Raw genomic sequence first — 10,250 nt, 5'->3', positions numbered from 1 at the left:
TCTCATTTTAAAGGTTTTATTACTTCTAATTATGTGTAGGGTGGGTGTCTTCATGTGGATATGAGGTTTTATTACTTCTAATTATGTGTAGGGGTGGGTGTCTTCATGTGGATATGAGGACATGAGTGTAGGTACCTGCAGAGGCCAGAGACATTGGTTCCCTGAAGCTAGAGTTACAGGTGGTTGTGAACCGCCTGATGTGGGTGCTGGGAACTGAACTTGGGTCCTCCAGAAGGGCAGCAAGTACTCTTAGCCTCTCAGTCATCTTTCCAGCCCGGTAGCTTTCTCTACTTTTACATATATAAGACGACAAACGAGGTAATGGTGTCAGATACTTTCAGACTGGGACTTCCAGTATGAATCAAGGCAATCAAGACAATTTCCCACAGACATGCTCACAGGCCAATCACTCATTGACACTCTCTTAGTGGATGAGGCTAGGTTGCATGAAGTTGACTAACCATCAGAAGAGACTGTTCCCGATTAAAAGCAGGATATTTACAAAAGGCCATTAAACAACGAGAAAAGAATCCTGTGTGCTAGGAAGCCCAGATCACGTGGGCTAGAGGTTAGGAAGAGAGAAGAGCCAAGGGCCACATGTTTCAGCAGGGTAACTGTCCCACAGTGGCTGTAGGTAGTAGCTGGGTCAAGAGAGCTCTGACCCCGTGAATAACTTGGCCACATCAAAGTGACTTGCTTTACTATTTATGTTCTTTGCCCATTTTTTTCTAGAAAAATTTCTTTGAATGCATATTTTCAATTTTTTGTATATTAAAAATCTTGTCTATAAAATAGTTCATTTTTTCTCTGCTTATTCTCATCCTCCAATGAGTTTTTTTCTTTTTTAGTTTTATTTACATTTGTAGAAATCTTCCTCTTGACTGATCAAACTTTAAAGACTTATTTATTTTCTATGTATGAGTGTTGTGCCCACATGTGTGCATGTGTACCACAAGTGTGCCAGGTCCCCATGGAAGCCAAAAAAAGGCTATCAGATCTTACAGACAGTTGTGAGCCACTCTGTGGGTGATTGGAACCGAACCCGCGTCCTCTGCAAGAACAGCCAGTGCTCTTAACTGCTGAGTCATCTCTCCGGCCCTGATTTCGTGTTTTCTGTCATTTAGAAGTGGTTTTTACTGTATGGCCTTTGGTGCTGCCATAGATATGATGCTTAGAAAGGCATCCGCTATGGTCAGGGATGTAGCTAATTTGGGATAGTGCTGGCTTAGCATGCATCAAGTCCTGGATTTGATCCCCAGCCCTGCATAAAGTGGGCACAGTAGCACACGGCTATAATCGCAGCACTTGGGAGGTAGTCAAGAGGACTAGAAAGTCAGGGTCATCTTCCACTACATAGCAATTTTGAGGCCAGCCTGTAAGATATGAGACCCTATCTCAAAATAACAAAAAAAAGTTATAAAAAAGTCTTACCTAAGGGCTGGAGAAATGATTCTGTAGTTAAGAGCACTGGCTGCTCTTCCAGAGGTCCCAGGTTCAATTCCCAGCACCACACAGCAGCTCATAACTGCCTGTAACTCCAGTTTCTGATGATCTGACACCCTCACACAGACATACATGCAGGTAAAACATGAATGCACATGAAATAAAAAAAATAAATAATTTTTTTTACAAAGTCTTACCTAATCCAGAATGATAAACATTGTTCGCCAGAATCTTCTTTTGGTGCTGACATGAGTTGATCTTTGTCATTTTGAAACTTTGAGGACACCCACAGCTTTCTGGTGACACTAGACATTTAGTGTGCACTTATCCCAGGTCCTGTGCCAATGGAAAGTTGAGCCCCTGTAGAGATAACTGCTAGCAGGAGCCTTGTTCTCACAAGCGGGATGCATAGAGACATGAAGGCTGGTTGCTTGTCTAGGGCCACACACTGTTAGGGAAGCTCAGTTCTCCTAACGTTACAGCCTCCACAGGCCTATTGTCAGGGTTCAGGTTGGTAAACATGAAGTCTTTGGAAGATTAGGCAGTCAATGGATTAGAAAAGGGTTATAAAATTATTACTACATAGCCTTCATAAGCATTGTTTTATTTATTAGTTTATTTTTTTTGTGTGTGTCTCCATGTCACATGTGAAAGTCAGAGAACAAATTGCTGGAGTCAATCCTCTCCTTTCTTCCCCTCCGTGGGTCCCAGGTGGGCAGGTTTGGTGGCAAACTGAGCCATCTTTCTAGCCCTATAAAAATGATTTCTTTTTTTTCTGGTTTTTCAAGACAGGGTTTCTCTGTGTAGCCCTGGCTATACTGGAACTAGTTTTGTAGACCAGGCTGGCCTCGAACTCAGAGATCCACCCGCTTCTGGGATTAAAGATGTGTGTCAACACCGTGAGGCTCTCAGTACGATTTCTGATGGCTGTATTTTATTTAGAAAACTTGATTTTCTGTTTAAGTAAACTACCAAACCTTCCCCCCCAAAAAAACATTCTATCCCCAAACTGTGATCCTTCTATATCAGACTAATGAACTTCTTCCCTCCCTCTCTCTGTACCTGGGAAGAAAAGGAACCAGAGAGGAAGGTGGAAACGGAGAGGGAGAGGGGCTGTCAGGAGCAGGAAGGGTGTGTGAGGGAGGAGGCAGCAGATGAGAAAAAGGTACGCTCTGTACGCAGAGTACTACACGAAGCACAGAAGGACTTGATGGTTGTAGTTTATCTGTCGTCTGGATTTTTCTAATTTTAAAAGTTCTTTTATTTATCCAGACTCCCTATATAAAGATGCATAACTTGTTTTTTTGTTTTGTTTCTTGGAGTCTCTATGTGGCCCAAGGTGGACTCAAACTCAACATGCCCAGCTGAAAGATGTGAAATATTTAAAACTGGGAAAAATGTTATCTGGCCGGAAAACAAAATGATAATAGCTGTTTTCAAGTAGCAGATGGATGTGGCCAGGTGCAACTGACTGTAGGGCAGAAGCCACTCTGGAAAAGCAGGTGACAGGAAGGGCTCTGACTCACCAGTGTTCTGTTTTTCCTAACGCAAGTTCAATTGTTACCTCTTCACGTAGGATTCAAGTATGAAACTAGTGTATTGAAAACACCAATATTTTTACATGTTGATGGGGGGTAGTGCACCTTTAATAGGGAGCACATGGAGGTCAGAGAACAACTTGCAGTTGTCGGTTTCCTCCTTCCATTGTGTGGGGCCTGGTGATGGAACCCAGGGCCTTGTGCACGCTAGTCAAGTGCTCTACCACTGAGCTCCACAAAGCTCGGCTTCTTTCCGCGGGTTCTGAGAACTGAATTGAAGGAAGCAGTTTACTTCCTCAGCACTTCTGAGGTGAAAGTAAGAGGGTCTGGATTCCAAGGGCACACTCAGCTATGTAAAGAGTTTGAGTCGATCCCACACCAGCCCCTCAAAAACAGAAAGCCAGAAACTCCACCTAAAACATTTTCCACGATCCCTATTTTTGCCTCAACAAGCACAAAACTCTACTTTTCTGACACTAGAGACCACACCAGTTGTTCCTAGTTGTTTCTCACGCAGAAATCTCCACTCTGCTATCCTTATCAAGTCCTGAAAAAGTCCAACGCATTCTGAGGGAAGTGGACTCCAAGTTTGCTCCAGATGTGAGCTTTCCTGGGCACACAATTACCAGTGACCGCTTCAAAAACAGATATGAGGACTAGAAGGGGGGTTGTTCGGAGCAATAAGAGGCCTTTTCATTTCATTCATTCATCCACTCAGTGTTTGGTGTGTGTGTGTGTGTGTGTGTGTGTGTGTGTGTGTGTGTGTGTGAGAGAGCATGCCACAGTACCTGTGTGGAGGTCAGAGGACAACTTCAGGGAATCAATTATTTCCTTCCACCATGTCAGTCTCAGGGATAGAACGCAGGTCATCAGGCTTGGCAGCAAGTGTCTACCAATGAGCTGTCTCATCAGACCAACAGGAAGGCTTCAGGAGAAGGAAGAGGTTACAAATAGAGCACTAGGGGGTGAAAAGTGCGAAAATTCATTAAACACATGTATGAAGCTCTCCAACAACAGAAAAATTAATTTTAAGACTGGGCATGGTGGCACACACCTTTAATTCCAGAACTCAGGAGGCGGAGGATGGTGGGTCTCTAGGCGTTGGAGGCCAGCCTGGCCTACACAGCCAATTCCAAGCTACCAGTTCCAGGACTACATAGTGAGACTCTGTCTCAAAATAAATAAATAACTAAAAACTATGGTATATGTTTTAAAATATAGGCATGGGCTTCCATTCTGGCCAGTGAGAGCTGAGGAGAGTGTCAACTCCTTTGAAGACAATTACACAGAAGTCCGTTTTGAGGAAACTTTTACTCAGATTTCTACTAGCAGCCTTCATGTGACCACAAGGAAGGACAACTGTTGGTGTTCTTTTTCTCTTTTCCTTCCCCCTCACTCCCATTTTCCCCCCTTCTGGTCCTGGGGCTCTTCCTTAGGACCTGGAGCTGGCAATGCCCAGGAGCAGCCTCTGAGCAGCGGATGGAAATTACGTAGGTACTTGACATCCCCATGGAACAGTGGACCAACATGTCTGGACTTCCCACTTAGGTAGCCGGTTAGCTCCCGTTATGAGAGCAGGTTTGAGCTGGGCAGTCTGACTGGGCCAGAGGTTGTTATGATGACCCGACCCAGGCATCACCCAGAGCTTCCTTTTCACTCCTTTTTGTTCTCTTCTATATTGACACAACCAACTTAGGCAAGTCAACCCTTTCTCATACCATCCGGAGATTTTGTTGTTGCTGTTGTGGTTTTTCAAGACAGAATTTCTCTGTGTAGCCCTGGCTGTCCTGGATCTCACTCTGTAGACCAGGCTGGCCTCAAACTCACCGAGATCCACCTGCCTCTGCCACCCGAGTGCTGGGTTTAAAGATGTGCACCACCACTGCCCAGCTTGATTTTTTTTTAACCTAACCCTTTGCTAAGGCAGATCCTATGGTAAAAGCCTTCCCTCTGTTTCCCTCCTGTCTTCCTGGCCAAATATTTCTCCAAGTCTGTCTGTCTTTCTTTCTTTCTTTCTTTCTTTCTTTCTTTCTTTCTTTCTTTCTTTCTTTCTTTCTTTCTTTCTTTTTCTTTCTTTCTTTCTTCTTTTTCTTTCTTTCTTTCTTTTTTGTTTGTTTCTTATTTTTCGAGACAGGGTTTCTCTGTGTAGTTTTAGTCCTCTGTAGACCAGGCTGGCCTTGAACTCACAGAGATCCGCCTGGCTCTGCCTCCTGAGTGCTGGTATTAAAGGTGTGCACCACCACCGCCTGGCTCCAAGTCTCCTTTTTAATGTGGCTTCTTCCTGAGGGCTTAAATCCCACACACACACACACACACACACACACACACACACACACACTAGCTGTGTCTTCCTTTGAATAGTATCCTTTTTCTTTGAGACTGGGTCTTACTTTGTAGCTCTGGCTGAGCTGGAACTCACTGTATAGACCAAGCTAGCCTCAAAATCAGAGATACCTGCCTCTGCCTCTAGAGTGCTGGGATTAAAGGCACGTGTCACTGTCGATACTTGACCTCAAATCTCTCAAAGACAGGGAGAGTATACTCCTTTCAAGCCCCAAGACAATTAGTGCCAACCAAGTTCAAGATGCAGGAAGGCCTAGAATTATCTACTGAATTTGGTAGCTCTTTTTGCTTCTGTGGCTTTAGACAAGTGCTTAGCGAAAGAAATGGAGGCAGGTACCAACTGAAGAGAATATTTATTTACTCCCAAGTATCAACCAAAAACTACCTGAGTAGTTTTCAACATGAGCTTTCAACAGATATCTGAATGCTTACAGAAAGGTGACTTTAGAAGTGTTGAGTTTTAGAAAGACCCAGAAAATGTGAGGAAAAAACAGGTAACTAGAGGTGTGGTCCAGTGGTAAAGCAAATTTAGTATGCATAAGGACCTGGGATCCATCACCAGCAAATGAAAGAAAGAGAGGGAAGGAGGAAGGGGATGGACAGTCAGGAGGGATGGAGGGAGGAAGAAGGAAGGGAGGGAGGGAGGGAGGGAAGAGAGGGAGGGAGGGAGGGAAGGAAGGAAGGAAGGAAGGAAGGAAGGAAGGAAGGAAGGAAGGAAGGAAGGAAGGAAACATGTAGCATGGTGGCCCAAATGTAATCCCAGCACTCACCCTGGAGGTGAAGTGGGTTCCAAGGGCAAGCTGGGTAGCTAGACTAGCCTAATCAGCAAACTCCAGATTCAGTAAGAAACTCCACTTCAGTAAATAGAGTGAAGAAAGATTGAAGGAAACATCCAATGACAACCTCTGGCCTCCACATGCACACACATACATGTACCTGCACACATTACACACCATGTATAGATACAAAGTAAACTTTCTAGGTAGAGGAAGCCATATGTGCTACAACTGAACCTTTGAATAGGGAGAAAATAATGTCAGAAATGCAAGTTCTGCTGAAAAGCTACCAAGTTGGAAAGTCACTGGTCATGAATCAGAATGAGGAAGCCTGTTACAAAGTGCACTCATATGGTATAAAGCAAAAACTTGAAATTTAATTTGACGGTTTATCAGTAACACTTGAGGTTACAAATAATCATCAAAAACCATTTAAAAAGCATTACTCTTTCAAGTGGCTGGGAGTGTCTATAAAATTCACATTTACAATGGCAAAGAGCACTCATAATCCTTCATGCTAGAAAGTTATTTTGTCTGAAGCTGCCCACAAGATCGTAAAATAGGCCAGAAGAAAAACGTGAAGAGCACATTGGTGAGGAGATCTGCAAGCCATCGAAAATGCTGTCTAGTGGCACAGGAAGTCAAGAGGCATGCTTTAAGCTCAACAGGGACCTCCAAAAGTCATGCGAGGTGTCCAAGTCATTTTTGATTATTACCTGCAATCGGCTTAATGCATTTTCTTCATTGTTAGTGTAGTCATTTCTACAGAAAAGCTGACTTACGTGGTAGTGAATTACTCAGGAAGATTCTGGAATAAAATTGCCTCTGTTTAAGTTCCTTATCTGATACTTACCAGCTGCGTGACCTGGGAACATCATGCAATCCTCTCTGGACCCGAATTTCTTTATCTGTAAAGTTGGGACGATGCAAAAAAGCAAGCCCAACTTCCTTATCAGAAGATTTCAAAAGTGCTTAGAGCATTTCTATTGCCTAACAGACACATAATAATGGTAAAAATGTTAGCTATTCCTAATAACCAACCGTTAAGGCTTCTTCCCCTCAACCTCCTCAAAGTGTTTTCTCTCTGTACATGCAGGTTCTGCGTATTTGGATTCGACCAGACTCAAATTATAAATTTTGAAAAACAAAATTACACCCACATTGAACTGTATTTTCTGTCTTATTTCCTCAACAATACAGTAGAACAACTATTCATATAGCTTTCATATTGTGTGCTATAGATTGCTGGTAGTCTAAAGATGATTGAAAGTATACAGGAGGTGGTGTCATGAATTTTCCACACAGACTTATTGACAAGGTCAACTGCAGCCTGCCCTGTCTTGAAGGAATGCCCTCAGATCCTTCCCTGAACAGTCTTGTGAGCTGTCCCAAGGCTGTTTGTCACCCACCTCCCCATCTTGGGGAGACTGCCTCCCAGGTTCTGGAAAGGCATGGGGCCTTTGACCTTGCCGCCCCAATAAGGGTACAGCTGCAGGCTATAAAACCATTAGGCTGGAGTCTGGAACTGACCTCCCAGAACAGAGCAACCCACCGTGGGTCCAGGGGTGTGGGGAGCTGACACTATGCTGGCTTCCGCAGTCTTTCTGGGTGAAAAACTATCTAGATGCACTTGGGCTTGTTTCTTTCTCAGCCAATCTAGGCCAGAGGGACAGAGTCCAAGCTAGCCTCTGTAGGTGTTGCTGTATCAGGACTGCTTGCCTCTGACAACGCTGAGGAAAATAACCGAAGTAATTAATGAAAAGTGATACTGAGGTAGTTAGAGGGGGCAGGGTTCCCCAAGGGGACCTGTGAAGCAGCCAGTTCTGCTGAGGGGCAGGGAAGAGTGTCAGAGAGAAGGGGCAGGAGCTACAGGGATCCCGAAGCACGGGGGAGACAGGTTTGAGGACTGGAAAAATGGTGGCTTGGTAGAAGGGAAGGAGTAATAAGGGTAAGATGGGGATAAACTAGAGAAGTGAGCAGAGCTGATTTCTACACGGGTTAGTAGGCCACAGAGCGGTTTGTTTTCTGAGGTGCTAAGGAAGTGATGTGATCTGATTTATATTTTGGAAAGATCATCTTCCTCCCAAAAGTGAAATGAACAAATTAAATAAAAACAAAACAATAGTAAAAATACACAAAAATAGAGCTGGTGAGATGGCTCGGTGGGCAAAGACACTTGCCACCAAGCCTGATACCCTGGGTTCCATTCCAGGACCCACATGGTCAAAGAGTACCAACTTCCACAGGCTGCCCTCTGACTTCTACATGAACAACATGGTCCACACACACTCCAAATGTGGAGAGAGATCACTCCAAGTGCAGGGAGAAGACTTGGATGGGAAGAGGAGAGGGAGATCAGTTGCGAGGCAATTGATGGCAGTCCCAGTGCTTAAACTAAGTTGGAGGCCAGCTGAGAGATGCCAGAGCCTGCTTAGAAGTGACCAGGTTGTCATGAGGGCGAATATTCTTCACTACTGAAGGGACTTGGCTTTTTCTGTAAAACAGGGTTCCACAAAGGATTCCATCAGAAGAGAAACTCACCATGACTAAAGCTTTTTTTTTTTTTGCCTTTTCTTTTCATTCTTATCCTTAAGATGGGGTCTTGCCATATTGCTCAGGCTGGCTTCAAACTTTAGGGGTCAAGTGACCTTCCTAGCTGAAATGAAGTTCTCATCATCACTCCTAGCTCCAACCAAAGGATTTTGTTTGTTTGCTTGGTTTCTTGAGACGGCATCTTACAGAGGTCAGCCTTGTCTGGAACTCTCTATGTAGCTGGGGATGACTTTGAACTTCTGGTCCTCCTGTCTCCCTTTCCAGTGCTGGCATTCATTACAAGAGTGTGCTAGCTTTCTCCCCCAGGCATCTTTGAGTATTTTACCTGCATATCACATGCATAACTGATACCTACAGAGGCCAAAAGACAGCACGGATCCCCTGAAACTGGAATAATGGATGGTTGTGAATCATTTTGGTGATGGGAACTGAACCCGGGTCCTCTACAAGGGCAACAAGCACTCTTAACTGCTGAGCCATCATTCTAGCACCTTAAATTTTTTAAAAGATTTATTTATTTTAGAATGTGCTAGTTCTTGTGCTGGGCTTTACAAAAAGAGAGAGGGGTATGAGGGAAGGTGGGCCAAGGTGGAAACAGATCAGGATATAGGCTACTACAGCAGTCCAGACAGGAAATCATGGCCAGTTTTCCATGGCACATTTGCTTAATTTGGCCACAGAACACCGGAGATGGCCTTCCCTCTGTGAAATGTGATGTGAATGAAAATAGTGTTTACAAAGCACTTAGCATAGGATCTGACTATAGTAAACAGTAGTTAGCTGCCATTGCAGCCCAGGAGCCTGCTTTTCAGAAGGCTCTTAAGAGGTTCTTGTGCCCTTAAAAATGCAAATGAAATCTCATTTCTGGCATTAAAACCCTCAAGGGCCTTCCCATTGTGGAATGCAGAAACTTCATAGTTTGTTCTTGTCATAACCTTCAAAGTCATTCATGGTCCAGCTCTGCCTTATTTTCTGGTCTTAGTTCCTACCACTCTTCCCCAAGCAACTCCAATGGCTTTCTTACCCCTAGATTTTCCCTGTGGTAGACTTATTGCATTTCAGCTCGACCATCATCTTTCCTAATCACCCTGTCTAAGAGAGAGGGCCTGCTTCTCACGTCCAGCATACCAAATTTACTTCCTTCATTGCACAGGTTGTCTTAGGGCTGCAGACAGCTCAGTGGTAGAGAACTTGGCTAGCATGTATGAGGCCCAGTCTAATACTTCTTGTTGTTGTTATTGTTTTTCAAGACAGGGTTTCTCTGTGTAGCCCTGGCTGTCCTGGAACTCGATCTGTAGACCAGGCTGGCCTTGAACTCACAGAGATCTCCTGCCTCCCGAGTGCTGGGATTAAAGGTGTGCGCCACTACCACCCAGCTCTCCCAATCTAATTTTTAAGCCTGGTGTGGTAGTAGGTACACACCTGTAATCAGTCTGACCTACAAGAGACCTGTTGCAAAAATAAAACAAAATAATACAAACGAAATGTCGTGTTTACTGTTTCTCTCTCCAACTAGAATGAATCTAGCTAGTGTTCTCCAACACATGGGAACTTCTCCAACAGAGAGACTGTTTCTAGAATCTCAAATTCAGGGAAG

This window comes from Peromyscus eremicus, chromosome X, assembly GCF_949786415.1.
Source record: "Peromyscus eremicus chromosome X, PerEre_H2_v1, whole genome shotgun sequence".
NCBI classification, from domain to species: domain Eukaryota; kingdom Metazoa; phylum Chordata; class Mammalia; order Rodentia; family Cricetidae; genus Peromyscus; species Peromyscus eremicus.
This window is presented reverse-complemented; position numbering follows the sequence as displayed.